This window comes from Pogona vitticeps, unplaced genomic scaffold, assembly GCF_051106095.1.
Source record: "Pogona vitticeps strain Pit_001003342236 unplaced genomic scaffold, PviZW2.1 scaffold_82, whole genome shotgun sequence".
Taxonomy (NCBI): Eukaryota; Metazoa; Chordata; class Lepidosauria; order Squamata; family Agamidae; genus Pogona; species Pogona vitticeps.
Window position 1 is genome coordinate 1 of NW_027590034.1, and position 15,000 is coordinate 15,000.

General features: G+C 47.5%; 2 long non-coding RNA genes across 5 annotated transcripts; one reads left to right on the forward strand and one right to left on the reverse strand.

Moving 5' to 3' along the window:
- The first annotated feature begins 1,170 nt into the window (after positions 1–1,170).
- Positions 1,171–11,270, forward strand: LOC144585740 (uncharacterized). Of its 2 annotated transcripts, XR_013540242.1 has the most exons (5): positions 1,171–1,344; positions 2,262–2,365; positions 2,637–2,790; positions 9,234–9,551; positions 10,480–11,270. It is a non-coding gene; the product is annotated as an uncharacterized LOC144585740 (long non-coding RNA). The 2 variants fall into 2 exon arrangements; XR_013540241.1 differs by lacking the exon at positions 9,234–9,551 and having other exon boundaries at positions 1,186–1,344.
- LOC144585739 (uncharacterized) lies at positions 5,724–13,384 on the reverse strand. 3 transcript variants are annotated; one of them, XR_013540239.1, is made up of 3 exons: positions 11,990–12,184; positions 8,828–10,612; positions 5,724–7,967 (listed from the first exon to the last, which is right to left on the reverse strand). It is a non-coding gene; the product is annotated as an uncharacterized LOC144585739 (long non-coding RNA). The 3 variants fall into 3 exon arrangements; XR_013540240.1 differs by lacking the exon at positions 5,724–7,967 and having other exon boundaries at positions 8,152–8,983; positions 9,209–10,612; XR_013540238.1 differs by lacking the exon at positions 5,724–7,967 and having other exon boundaries at positions 8,152–10,612; positions 11,990–13,384.
- Positions 13,385–15,000: the final 1,616 nt, after the last annotated feature.

Consider the following 15,000-nt stretch of genomic DNA (forward strand, 5'->3'; position numbering starts at 1 on the left):
ACCTAGGAAATAAAAACCTGTAGTACTTTTGGGCAGTGCAGGTCTCCAGTAATTTGAGTCAATCTGGTTTGCAGTGATTCACCCTGTGATTTTAATTAATTCAATTAAAATCAAATTTACCTGCCTCTGATCCAGGCGCAGACATCTGGTAGCTTTCCGATTAAACAGTGTACCAATTAAACAGCCGCCTAGAGTGGTCGAAATGACCCGATAGGCGGGGTACAAATAGAATAAAGAAATAAAGAAATAAATTGCCACCTGTTACAGCGTGGACAGTAGGGCAAAAAGCAATAATAATAAGAAGAAGAACAATAACAATAACTGCAACAATAATAATCATTTATAACTATATTTATTTATTACCGTTTCATGCAGTAATCTTATTAAGGCACACAAATATTTTAATTTAAAGAAAGGACGCTCAGTTCAAATGAGAAATTACAGATATCTAAAACCACCTTTACAAGTGGCTGATAAAGGAGAAAAGGGGAGGGGGGGTTACTAATAAAAAGCAGGTGAAATAGACAAGCACCGAAAGTTCATTGAATTGCAGTCGTCCTCTTGAACGTTGGGAGACGAACCAGGAAAAAAAGACAGGAGGAGGTTTCCTCCTCCCCAGTCCCTGGGAGAGCGAGGCGCCCTTCCTTTTCTTCCTCCACCTCCACCTCCTCCTCCTCCTCCTAGGTCCCTCTCAAGATATGCCCCCCCCCCATGGAGCAGGAGCCGTTTAGGAGCCGCACTTTTAATTCCCCCAGCCGGGAAGCCTGGGGGGGGGGGGTTGAAATGGCTAGGGTCCTCCGGCATGAGGCTGCCAGCAGAGGGAGCCGAGAAGTGGCCGGCCAAGGGAGTAGAGGCACCGTCTAGCACGCTTGGACTCAGAGGGCCTTTCATGCTGACGTTCTAGCCTTCAGAACTCACAGGGCAGGTCCTCTGGTCCCGCCTCTTCCTGGCAGTTGCCCCAGAGCCGTTCTAGCCTTCTGAAATCAGAGGGCAGGTCCTCCGGGCCCGCCTCTTCCTGTCTTGTCGCCATGGAGCCGATCCCAGCCAATGGAAATCAGAGGGCAGGTCCTCAGGGCCCGCCTCTTCCTGCAAGTCGCCATGGGGACCTTCTAGCCCTTTGCACTCGGAGAGCAGGTCCTCAGGGCCCGCCCCTTCCTGTCCCGTTGCCATGGCGACGCTGGGACGCTAAAGGCCGGTGCGTCACGCTTTTCCTTCCCCACCGTGTCTCCCCATTATTTGTCCGGCCTGCCCCTGCGGCACCCAGAGGCTGTTCCGGCTGCAAGGCCGGTGGCAGACCCGGCCTGCGCTGGACGCTGCCCCGCTCCGACCGGGGACGGCGGCTGGGTAAGGAGGCCCGTGGGGGAGGGTGGGGTGACTGCTGGGACCCTTCTCCCCCACCCCATGATGGGCTTTGTAGTCCTTCAGGAGATGAATCTGATCCAAGGTGGGAAAGGCGGTCTTCGGGATTTTTCAAGTTTTGGGGCATGGGCAGAGTTACAGTTGGTCTCCTCCCCACGAGGCTGGCCCTTAAGGAAAGGATTAAAGGGGGTCTGGGTGGATTTCGCTCCCTCCCTCTGCCTCCAAACCCCATAGGAAATTCAGGGCGGGACTCGGCCTTGTACTCGTCTCCCTCACTTTTCACTGCATTAAAATATTTGAAGTGTTTCATGGTTGTTTCTTTTATTTATTTTTTATGTATGTAAGTATGCACGCATGTATTTATTGATGCATGTGCTTGTTTGTTTGTTTGTTTGTTCTGCGATTTATATAGCACCCATCTGGCAGCCAAGGCCTCTCTGGCCCGTTTGTTTGCGTTGCGATTGCGTTGCGGCCTTGCAGTCGTCTCCCTCACTTTTCACTGCATTAAATTATTTGAAGTTCTTCATGGTTGTTTCTTTTATTTATTTTTTATGTATGCATGTAAGTATGCGTGCATGCATGTCTGTATTTACGTGTGTTTGTGTGTGTGTGTGTGCGTGCGTGTGTTATTTATTTATTTATTTGCTTATTGATTTATGTGATTTATATGGCGCCCATCTGTCAGCGAAGGCCTCTCTGGCCAGTTTATTTGCGTTGTGATTTTATTATTCCACCCTGGAGAGGAGAGGGAGCTGTCTTTTTCTTCCCACCATCAAGGGGACCTGGGTTTGTGGCTGATTTCTACTGCTTTTAATTCCACCCCCTGGTCCCGCTTTTCTCCCCCTTTTCACAGCCGCTTGTACTTGTCATTTGGAATAACTGGATTTTCCCTTCCGAACCAGGTGTCGTTCTTTCAGTGAGCTCGTTCACGCGGATGCAGAGCTTCATCGTTCGTTTGCGCCACCCTGCAACCTCGAGGAACGACCGGATCCAGAAAGGTCGGCGGGTAAGTGTGCAGGGGGCCGGCGGGATGGTAGGCATACCATGCGGGTCTGTCACGAGCCCCTCTGCCCCGTGACGGCCCTTGTAGTTGTTAACAGAGAAGAAAGGTGTGAAATAACCATTTAAAAAAACGCTCTGGGTAATTTTGACGCCCCTGGGCATGCACAGAGTTGCAGTTTTCAAACTTGCCGTTAGGATGGCCGGTCCAAAACAAAAAAGGATTAAGGCAGATGTGTGTACAGGTGCGTATGTCTCTCGGCCCTTTACGCCTGCAGGACATGGCGAGCTGTCTCCAGTCTCCCTCCCAGCTCGGGTTCGAGTCCCGAGGTGGAGATTCCTGAGGACTTCCATCTCCCCTTCTTTCCCGCCAAGGACGAGAGAAAGCGCAGTTCGGGGCTGAGTGCCGTGACCGTCTTCTTTGTGTTTCATGTAAGTTATTATTTTATTATTACTCTTCTTCTGGCTTTTATTGTTCTTGTCTCCTCCAGCGCGCACGGGGGGGGGGAGCAGGGCCGAAGGAAGGTTGGAGGACCCTCTCGCCCTACGCCGTGATCTGCCAGGCAGAGGAGGCCTTTTCTTTTTCCCTGTTCGGGCTGCCAGCAGACAGCTTTCTGCCTTTGCTGTATTTATTCGAAGAGCTCAGGCGGCAGTGCTTCAGAGGAGTCTGTCATCCATTATTAGGGTTCTTTAAAACAAACGCACCCACGTTTCCCTGCATTCTTCCCATGAGTCTCAGCCCATCTGTAAGAGACGCAGACCCCCTTACGCTCTCGGTCGTGGCACTATAGGATCCCACTCCCTTCTCTAAATCTCAAAAAATACAGTGAAAGGGCCCACCAAGGCAGGGTGGGGAGGGGGATTGGAATCATCTGTTTCTTAATATCCTAGTAAAGTGTCTTCTTTAAAGTACGTTCATCGCCGGCCGGTTTTACATCTGAACTTGCATGGGTAATGGGTAATGGTGAATATGCAAAAGGGTTGCCAATAAAACCTGAAAATTCTCATCCCCCCCCACCTGCATTCTCTTTTGTGTGAGCGCGAGTGTTACTTTTTAGACTTCAGGAAACGGCTTTGGGACCATGAGTTTCTTCTCTTATTTTATTTATTTATTTATTTATTTATTTAATTTATATGCCTCCCACTCTACCCAAAGGTCTCTGGGCGGCTTACAACAATTAAAATTCAATACAATAAAATATAAAATGATTAAAATACAATTCAAATACGATTAAAATACAATTAAAATTGCCATCATAAAGACCCACAGCTACGGGGCGTGGACAACGGTAAAGAAGATCCAGGCGCAGACATCTGGTAGCTTTCCGATTAAACAGTGTACCAATTAAACAGCCGCCTAGAGTGGTCGAAATGACCAGATAGGCGGGGTATAAATAGAATAAAGAAATAAAGAAATAAATTGCCACCTGTTACAGCGTGGACAGTAGGGCAAAAAGCAATAATAATAAGAAGAAGAACAATAAAAATAACTGCAACAATAATAATCATTTATAACTATATTTATTTATTACCGTTTCATGCAGTAATCTTATTAAGGCACACAAATATTTTAATTTAAAGAAAGGACGCTTAGTTCAAATGAGAAATTACAGATATCTAAAACCACCTTTACAAGTGGCTGATAAAGGAGAAAAGGGGAGGGGGGTTACTAATAAAAAGCAGGTGAAATAGACAAGCACCGAAAGTTCATTGAATTGCAGTCGTCCTCTTGAACGTTGGGAGACGAACCAGGAAAAAAAGACACGAGGAGGTTTCCTCCTCCCCAGTCCCTGGGAGAGCGAGGCGCCCTTCCTTTTCTTCCTCCACCTCCTCCTCCTCCTCCTCCTCCTCCTAGGTCCCTCTCAGGATATGCCCCCCCCCATCGAGCAGGAGCCCTTTAGGAGCCGCGCTTTTAATTCCCCCAGCCGGGAAGCCTGGGGGGGGCTGGTTGAAATGGCTAGGGTCCTCCGGCATGAGGCTGCCAGCAGAGGGAGCGAAGAAGTGGCCGGCCAAGGGAGTAGAGGCACCGTCTAGCACGCTTGGACTCAGAGGGCCTTTCATGCTGATGTTCTAGCCTTCAGAACTCACAGGGCAGGTCCTCTGGTCCCGCCTCTTCCTGTCGCGTCGCCATGGAGCCGCTCCCAGCCAATGGAAATCAGAGGGCAGGTCCTCAGGGCCCGCCTCTTCCTGCAAGTCGCCATGGGGACCTTCTAGCCCTTTGCACTCGGAGAGCAGGTCCTCTGGGCCCGCCCCTTCCTGTCCCGTTGCCATGGCGACGCTGGGACGCTAAAGGCCGGTGCGTCACGCTTTTCCTTCCCCCCCGTGTCTCCCCATTATTTGTCCGGCCTGCCCCTGCGGCACCCAGAGGCTGTTCCGGCTGCAAGGTCGGTGGCAGACCCGGCCTGCGCTGGACGCTGCCCCGCTCCGACCGGGGAGGGCGGCTGGGTAAGGAGGCCCGTGGGGGAGGGTGGGGTGACTGCTGGGACCCTTCTCCCCCACCCCATGATGGGCTTTGTAGTCCTTTAGGAGATGAATATGATCCAAGGTGGGAAAAGCCACCAAATCTCTGGGCATGTGCAGAGTTACGGTTGGTCTCCTCCCCATGAGGCTGGCCCTGAAGGAAAGGATTAAAAGGGTCTCGGTGGATTTCGGTCCCTCCCTCCCTCCCTCCCTCCCTCTTTTTGCCTCCAAACCCCATGGGAAATGCAGGGCAGGACTCATCCTGGTAGTTGTCGCCCTCACATTAAATGACTTGAAGTTCTTCATGCTTCCTTCTTTTATATATTTAAATTTAATTACTTATTTAATTATATATTTATTTGATTTATATAATGCCCCTCTGGCAGCCAAGGCCACTCTGGGCTTTTTGTTTGTGTTGCGATTTTATTATTTCACCCTGGAGAGGCGAGGGAGCCGTCTTTTTCTTCCGAGCATCAAGGGCACCTTGGGTTGTGGCTCATTTCTACTGCTTTTAATTCCACCCGCTGCCCCCTGGTTTTCTCCCCCTTTTTACAGGCGCTTGTACTTGTCATTTGGAATAACTGTATTTTTCCCCTCTTAAGCAGGTGTCGTTGTGTCCATGAGATCGCAGAGTTTCATAGTTCATTTGCTCCAACCAGTGCGCCACGTGGCTCTCATAAGGATGGAGGTTCCATATGGAACTGCAGTTTTCTCCATTTTCCTTCAATCAAAGTTAGAAAAAAATAATATTTGAACGTCTGTGACAAACTAGCGCTAAATAGGCAGGAACGGGTGGTGATGCAGGGTAACGCCAACAGAGTAAGGTCACGTTCATTTACCGAGAGGATGTCGCACAAAGTTGACAGCCAGGGGCAGAGGTGGGAAAAAATATCCTGAAACTCAGGTTTCCAAGACACTATTATTTATTTATTCATTTTATCTAAAATACTTTTAGCCCCCCTTTCTCCTTAAAGAGGCCACTTACATTGTTAAAAGACAATAGTTAAAGCAGAAACAAGGACTATCCAACAGTGGTTTACATCATTAAAAGGCCATATTTGAATTTAGGACCAATGAATACAGAGAGGCACCTTACATCAACCAAACATTATATTAAAGGTAAAAACAATATATGAATATTATAAATAAAGAAACTAAAATCAATCTGAATAAAGCAAAACACCAGTAGTAGTAAACATCCAGTCATAGGTATAATGTATGAAAATCCACCTAAAAACCACACTTAGGTAGCCAGACAGTCTGGGAAGATTTGCCTGAAGAGAAAGGGCTTTATAGGTCAAAACCAGCTGTTTAAATTGAGCCCCGAAACAATCGGCAGCCTGCGGAGCTGCCGTAATACAGGGGCGGTGCGATCAGTATGACGACCCATAGTCCGCAATCCGACCGCCGCGTTTGAGTCCTGCGGAAGTGTCGTGACACTTTCCATCGACGGGACCACATGGAGCCTGTTAGCCCACTGGTTCTTAACCTTTGTTACTCGGATGTTTTTGGACTGCAACTCCCAGAAGCCTTCACCATCAGCTCTGGTGGCTGAGGTTTCTGGGAGTTGCAGTTCAAAAACACCTGAGTAACAAAGGTTAAGAACCACTGTGTTAGCCAATCTAGACTGATTACTAAGCTACAATAATGGGTACTTCTTGAGCCTACAGTGGCTCCTTATGATACACTGCCCGTATATGATTAACCCCCACCCCACCCCCACGGAAGGCCAGACTCCTGGGCTCTTTCAGAAGCAACGCTGATCCAAGGCTAACGCACACTTAGAATGGCCAAATTAGAAATTCCAAGTTCCCGATTTATTTAGTAGATTTGGAAACCCAAGTTGAAGAAAACTAAGATTGACCAGTGACTGATGTTTCATCCGAGAAGCCAAAATAGGAGGACAGTATTTTTAGGCAGCATTATTTTCATTCATCAATGCATATTCAGTTTGTTGTACAATACGTTCATTTCATTTTGCAGTTGAGTCATTTTAGCAGCCTGTCATCATTCAAGAGGAAATCTTTGAAGCGAAGACGCTGCTTAACACTCTCAGCAACACATAGGCAAGAAGAGGAAAACATTAACCCCTGCAAATTACTGAGCCGAAAACTCTGCAGAGCACAAGATACATTAAAAAGGGGGCTGTTTGGCTATTTGATAGGGGTCGGGTGGGGAGACAGTAGATTAGACCCTCCTGAGCAACCACTGGATTGCAGTAGAGTAACACAGGTCCCCCACGAGAGGTTTTATCAGAGAGAGTCAAGATTTCCAACCTACCGGAGGCGGCTAAAAAAAGAGGTAATAAACGACTTGACTTTGCGTAGAAAAGGCTGCCAAAGTGGCTCAAACTTTTTTAGGGGCTCGTCAGATGGAAATAACCCCCCCACCCCACTGAACACTATTCATTGAGGAAAAGCCTGCCTGAAGAGACAGGTCTCCACCTGCTTGGACAAGGACAGCACGGAGAACACTTCTCCTTTCAGGGAAGAGATGCAGCGTACCAGGAGCAAGATGCTCGCAAAGCATCATGTCAGGTTACCGGGTTTGTTTTTTCACAGCCAAAACCAAAGATTTTGTGTCCTTGTAAAGGGTAGAGTTAGTTCTTGTGGACTGAGGTCCATTTCAGGAGTCAAGAACCTGTGCTGCTTTTAAGATCACAAGTTTCCCCTTTAGGCATTTGTTGGGGGACTCCTGGATGACTTCCAAGGAGGGGGAGCCCTATTCTTCAGGCTTTCCCCACCGAAATTCCCATGGCTGGAGGTGAGGCGGGGAGGACCAGTTTTTCCATAAGAGGATCAAGAGTACCAAGCTGTTAAAAAAGACCCAGGCACAGTAAGCGAAAAATAGAAAGCAAAAAAAGAAAAGGAAAGTGTGCTGCTTCTATACCGCCCCATAGTGCTTCAAGCACTCTCAGGGTGATTTACAAGTTAATTATGCAGGCTACACATTGCCCCCACCCAGCAAGCTGGGTACTCATTCTACCAACCTCAGAAGGATAGAAGTCTGAGCCAACCTTGAGCCGGCTACCTGGGATCGAACCCCAGGTCGTGAGCAGTTTTGGCTGCAGTACAGCATTTTAACCAGTCCACCACGAGGCTCTCATAAGGATGGAGGTTCCATATGGAGCTGCAGTTTTCTCCATTTTCCTTCAATCAAAGTTAGAAAAAAAAAATATTTGAACGACTGTAACAAACTAGCGCTAATTGGACAGCAACGGGTTGTGATGCAGGGCAACGCCAACAGAGTAAGGTCACGTCCATTTACCGAGAGGATGTCACACAAAGTTGACAGCCAGGGGCAGAGGTGGGAAAAAATATCCTGAAATTCAGGTTTCCAAGACACTATTATTTATTTATTCATTTTATCTAAAATACTTTTAGCCCGCCTTTCTCCTTAAAGAGGCCTCTTACATTGTTGAAAGACAATAGTTAAAAGCAGAAACAAGGACTATCCAACAGTGGTTTACATCATTAAAAGGCCATATTTAAAGTTAGGACCAATGAATACAGAGAGGCACCTTCCATCAACAAAATATTATATTAAAGGTAAAAGCAGTATGTGAATATTATAAATGAACAAAGTAAAATCACGCTGAATAAAGCAAAACACAAGTAGTAGTAAACATCCAGTCATAGGTATAATGCATGAAAATCCACCTAAAAACCACAATTAGGTAGGCAGACACTCCGGGAAGAGTTGCCTGAAGAGAAAGGGCTTTATAGGTCAAAACCAGCTGTTTAAATTGAGCCCAGAAACCGATCGGCAGCCTGCGGAGCTGCCATAACACGAGGGCAAGGCGATCCCTATCAGGAACCACAGTCCGCAATCCGGCCACCACGTTTTAGTCCTGCGGAAGTATCTTGACACTTTCTATCGACGAGACCAGTTGGAGCCTGTTACCCAATCTGGATTGATTATTAAGCTACAATAAAGGGTACTTCTTGAGCCCACAATCACTCCTTATGATAAACTACCCCTATGGGCTTAACTCCCACCCCCACTCCACCTGCACAGAAGGCTAGACTGCTGGTCTCCTTCAGAAGCAACGCCGACGCAAGGCCAGAGGCGTGGGATGTACGATGAGCAATTGCCTCCATGTGAAGATCCCTGAGCGGTTGCAGAGCAGATCCCGTCTGTTTATGGATCTCCATAGGAAGATAGCCTATAAAGAATAATACAGAATCAAATGTCCTGTACAGAATCCACATCCTAAAAAGACAGCTATAGATTGCTTACACGTTCCTCTATATAGGAAGAGACACGAAAGCATCCTTGAAGGAAAGCCCACGAAGGGATTTCCTTCGTCCCGTCATCGTACAAAGAAGAAGAAACTAATCCTGGCACATTAACGTTAAGAAGCACATTAACATCAAAAGCATTAGTTTACATTTTGTTTCTTTCTCTTCTGGCAGGTATTAAGAAAAAGAAACCACCACAGCACACGTTCCTTTATCGATACTAATAGAGAAAACGGAAGCTCCTATTCCACACGTTTATAGAAGACGTTTTGGCCGCTCTACGAAGGCGCAAGCACCTCCCTCTCGACGTCTCCGACGCTCCTACTAAGGGAAAGTAAACTATTTAGTATCACCGGATCGCTTCTTACAAATCCGCTTCGTCTAGAGAACCCGACAAACAGCCCTCCAACTTATGAGTTCTAAGACGACCGTGTAGATTTTATCCATTTGAAGTTTTTCTACCCTGTGTTCCTGCTGAAAACAGGACCCAAGGTGACTCACAGCATTAAAAGACAATATTTATAAGTCAAAATCAGCAATCAACCCAAAAATTTGTATAACATCGTTATTCCTATCCTGATTATTCCTAACGAAAACATCCAGTTTTGTGTAGTGGAGAGAGTACGTTAAGAAATCAGGAAATCCGGGCCGGAATCCTCGTTGAGAAACATCACAGAGCATTAAATTAAGCATTCTGCTCTTGGTTCTTAACCTTTGTTACTCGGATGTTTTTGGACTGCAAGTCCCAGAAGCCTTCACCATCAGGTCTACTGGCTGAGGTTTCTGGGAGTTGCAGTTCAAAAACACCTGAGTAACAAAGGTTAAGAACCACTGTGTTAGTCACTCTAGATTGATTACTAAGCTACAATAATGGGTACTTCTTGAGCCTACAGTGGCTCCTTATGATACACTGCCCGTATATGATTAACCCCCACTCCACCCCCACGGAAGGCCAGACTCCTGGGCTCTTTCAGAAGCAACGCTGATTCAAGGCTAGAGGCAGGGGTGTATTTATTTATTTTATATCCCGCCTATGTGGTCTTACGACTACTCTCATGTATGATGAGCAACTGTCTCCAAGTGAAGATTAGTAAGTACTTGCAGAGTGTATCCTGTCTGTTTTGGATAGCCTCTGAAGGAAAATCTATGAAGGGATTTCCTTCACCCCGTCATCCTATAAAGAAAAATACAGAATTAAATCTCGTGCACCAACTCCCCTGCCGAAAAGACAGCTATAGAATGCTTACACCTTCCTCTATATAGGAAGAGACACCAAAGCATCCTTGAAGAAAAGCCCACAAAGGGATTGCCTTCATCCTGTCATCCAATAAAGAAAAAACTAAGCTTGCCGTATTAATGATAAGAGGCACATTAACATGAAAAGCATTCCTTTGCATTTTGTTTCTTTCTCTTTTGGCAGGGAACAAGAAAATAAAGCATAAGAACACTAATACTAATAGAGAAAACGGAAGCTCCTCGTCCACACGTTCATAGAAGAACTTTCAGTGGCTCCATGAAGCTGCAAGCACCTCCTCCTCATGTCTCCGATGCTCCTGTTAAAGCAAAGTAAAATATTTAGTCTCACCGGATCGCTTCCTACAAATCCGCTTCATCCATAGAACCTGACAAACAGCCCTCCAACTTAGATGACGATGAAGATTTTATTCATTTGACGTTTTTCTACCCTGTCTTCCTGCTAAAAACAGGACCCAAGGGGACTCACAGCATTAAAAGACAATATTTAACAGTTAAAATCAGTCATTAACCCATAAATTTGTAGAACATCGTTATTCCTGTCATGATTATTGTTAACAAAAATACCCAGTTTGCTGTAGTAGAGAGAGCGCGTTAATAAATCAGCAAGCCTGGGTTCAAATACCCACCGAGAGGAGTAACATTGAATTAAACAAGAGCATTGAATTAACATTCTGCTGTTGGATGAAAATTGGTATCATGCACTTTGAAACCTAGGCGTTGTTTCTTGCATACAATTTTTCCACCCAGAAGACACAGGCAGGGGTGGCTGCCAGTTTTTGTTTATTAAGTACATGCCTAGAAGAGAGAAACCCACTGCTTTATTTTCCTGTTTGGGAATGTCTTCTTTTTTTTGTTTTGTTTTGTTTTTGCCACACCCACTGAAAGAGGTTTTGGGGGGAAAGAACATTCCTTAGGCAACATTCGATTCCCTGAAATAAAGCCAACGTTGCATAAGTCGTTGTTTTGTCTGGTGTTTTTTTTAACACACACTTAGAATGGCCAAATTAGAAATTCCAAGTTCCCGATTTATTTAGTAGATTTGGACACCCCAGTTGAAGAAAACTACGATTGACCAGTGCCTGATGTTTCATCCGAGAAGCCAAAATAGGAGGACAGTATTTTTAGGCAGCACTATTTTTATTCAGAAATACATATTCATTTTGTTGCAGGTTCATTTCATTTTGCGGTTGAGTCATTGTAGCAGCCTGTCATCATGGAAGAGGAAATATTTTGAACGAAGCTGTAGTTTAATAGTCTGTGCAACACAGAGGAAACCATTAAGTCCTTGAAATTATTGAGCCAAAACCTCTGGACAGCACAAGATCCATTAAAAAGAGGTTGTTTGGCTATTTGATGGGGTCGGGCTGGCAGACAGTAGATGAGACCCTCCTGGGGGGGGGGAATTGCAGGAGAGTAACACAGGTCCCCGACTATAAGTTTTATCAGAGAGAGCCTAGATTTCCAAACAACCGCAGGCAACTAAAAAGGAAGGTAATAAACGGCTTGACTTTGTGTAGAAAAGGCTGCCAAGGTGGATCAAACCTTTTCTAGGGGCTCGTCAGATGGAAACACCCCCCCCCCCCGCCCCGCTGAACACCCAATTTATCACCCCCCCCCAACAAACTTTGAACGTTGATCTGAAGAAAAAGGCCTTCTTGGTCAGGCTTGGCTACCTGAAATCCGAAACGAACTTGTGGAGCAAGCGAAGAAGAAGCAGCAAGAGCAGCAGCAGCCGCAGCCGCCGCCGCCGCCGGTCTCCTCCGGTTGACGACACAGCGGCCAGCCAGCAAACCCCACCCCTCCCGTTTAGTTTTGATCCGAAACGCGCGAGGTGAGGGGCTCTACGTCACGAGACTGCCCAGTTAATTGGGGGGCGTATCGGGCAGTGGATTGAATTCAACCAATGGGCTTTAAAAAAACCCGGGAGGAGGCGGTGCTGTGGAGAGGTAAATGCCGCTTGAGGGGTGTTTCGACTTCGGGTTCCCATGCGAAAGCAAGTCGGGGTCGTTCTCGTGCGGGGGCTGGGGGGGGGTTGAGTTCTACGCGGGGAAGCCTTCGAGGTACTAATGAAGGGACTGTGCCGTGCCAGAGGTGGTTTTTGTTTCTTTCGTTGGTTAAGCAAAAGAGAGAAGAGCTTAAGAGTGTCTAGGGTTCCGTTGGGGAGGTGCCCCTGTTTCTACGAATCAAGTGAAGGGGGAGCGTTTGAGGGTTTTACATCTCCTGGGAAAGGTTTTTGAAAATTTGAAAGGTTTTGAAAGGAAAAGGGATTGAGTTGTGGTTTTGAAAGGAAAAGGGGTCCGTGTTGCATTGTTAAAGGGCATTGCGGAGGTGCGGTATTTAAATGACTGAAAACTGAAATCTTGTAGGCGGCAGTGATTTGAGTAAATTGCATGTGGGTTTTTGTTCGTTAGGGTTTACTTATTCGTGCCGTCGTAATTGTGCGTTTGAATTCTTATTTGAAAAGAAATGTTTAAAAAAAATCTAAGAAGTTGTCACTGAATTACGGGACGGTGATTTGGAAGCGAGGTATTTAAAGCTCTTTAAGGTGAATTGTTTGAGGTCACAGCGATCGGTATAAATAGGATGTGGGTTTGTGTTCCTTAGGGTTTACAGTTCTGGTTCGTTTCGTATTAATTAGCGCCATCCCAAGCGCGGTCCGGAGTGTGTATGTGAAGAGCAATGTTTAAAAAATCGGCGTAAGGGGTGTGCAATGCATTGTGGGAGCGTGGTGAGAAATGAGCTTTTAAAGTAGGGTTTGGGTTAAAGTAGCGCAAGGTGTATTTTTGGAGTTGAGAGAGATGTGAATAAATTCGGTGCGGCTTTGTTCGTGTGGTTTAATCGTTTGAAATGTGGTTTTGGCGAGCACATTTGTGGAACGCATGGAGGAGGGTTTGTAACAAAGGATTGAAAGGTTTATGTAAAGACAAGAATGGTAGGGGAGAGTCGGGATGGCAAAAAGAGTGTAAAAGGGCTAAAAGTGAAAGCGTAAGAAAAAGCAAGGAAGTTGCATTTTGTTGAACTGAACGTGAGCTGCAAGAGTTGAGGTTGGAAGGGTTTAAATGCATGATCTGCGTAAAAGGGTCCCATAATGCATCGTGGAGGGTTTCTAGCAATGTTTTTCAAGATTGGTGTAAAAATAAGAATTGGAGGAGAGAGTTGGGGTGGGCAATTGAGTGGAAGACGAAAAAGAAGTGTGAACAGACCGAAATAGAAGGCGCGATGGAATTTTTTGAGCCCACTGTGACCTAGAAGGCTGCAGGATTGGGGGTTTTAAATAGCAATCGGGTTGTAGTAATGTTATAAGGAGAGAGCTGTAGGTTAGGTGCTGTAGAGGTGGATGGCAGCTAACTGAGTGGGAGGAGGGGCAGAGTAGAAGGGAGGGGCAGAGTAGAGGGGAGGGGCAGAGTAGGAGGGGGGCACAGTAGGGGGGGTGGAGCAGAGGGGGCACAGTAGGGGGGGTGGAGCAGAGGGGGCGGAGTAGGGAGGGGGTGGAGCTGAGGGGGGCAGAGTAGGGAGGGGGCAGAGTAGGGAGGGGGCAGAGTAGGGGGGTGGAGCAGGAGGGGGGGTGGAGCTGAGGGGGCAGAGTAGGGAGGGGCCAGAGTAGGGGGGGTGGAGCAGGAGGGGAGGCGGAGCGGAGGGCGGAGCCGAGGGCAGGGCGGAGGAGAAGGTGGGGCGGGGCGGAGCCGCTGGAGGGGCAGATTTTTTGGCGGCGCGGGCTCGCGCGCAGCGCGCGCGCGCGAGCCCGCGCCGCCAAAAAATCTGCCCCTCCAGCGGCTCCGCCCCGCCCCACCTTCTCCTCCGCCCTGCCCTCGGCGAAGCAAGGGCGAACCCACACCTCGCAAAAATCTGCCCCTCCCTCGGCTCCGCCGTGCCCTCTGCGAAGCAGGTGCAAGTCTGTGCCTCCCAAAAATCTGCCCCTCCTCCCCCCTGCTCCGCTCCGCCCTCTCTTCCACTCCGCCCTCTCCCCTGCACCACCCTCTCCTCTGCCCCACCCTCTGCTCCACCCCTCCCCCTGCTCTTACTGTGCCGTAACCCTAAAGTTGAACACGACTGGACAAAAATTGTCAACGGGAACCTTTACCTTCAACCCTAACCCTAACCCTAAGGGTTAGGGTTAGGGTTAAAGGTAAAGGTTCCCGTTGACAATTTTTGTCCAGTCGTGTTCAACTTTAGAGGCGGTGCTTATCCCTGTTTTCAAGCCACGGAGCCAGCGTTTTCTCCAAAGACAATCTTCCGTGGCCACATGGCCAGTGCGACTTAGACACGGAATGCTGTTACCTTCGTACCGAGGTGGTCCCTACGTATTTATTTGCATTTGTATGCTTACGAACTGCTAGGTTGGCAGGAGCTGGGAGAATCGACGGGAGCTCACTCCGTCGCATGGATGTGACCTTACAGCTGCAGATTTATAGACCTTACAGCACATAGGCTTCTGTGGTTTAGCCCACAGCGCCACCAAGAGGGTTGTGTAGGCATCCTTCAGTCTCGAAAGACTATGGTAGTGTGCTCTGTATGGAGGACTTGGAACAGCGTCTAGTGTGGCTGAGGAGGCCAATTCGAGAGTTGCAATCTCTTCCACACTGAAGACAAATCCAATCTGTCCCTTGTCCAGCTTCCTGGTTTTGCTTCCTTTGTGACTTCCTCTTTGCTTCAGCCTGCTGGACAAGGGTCTCTTCAAATTGGG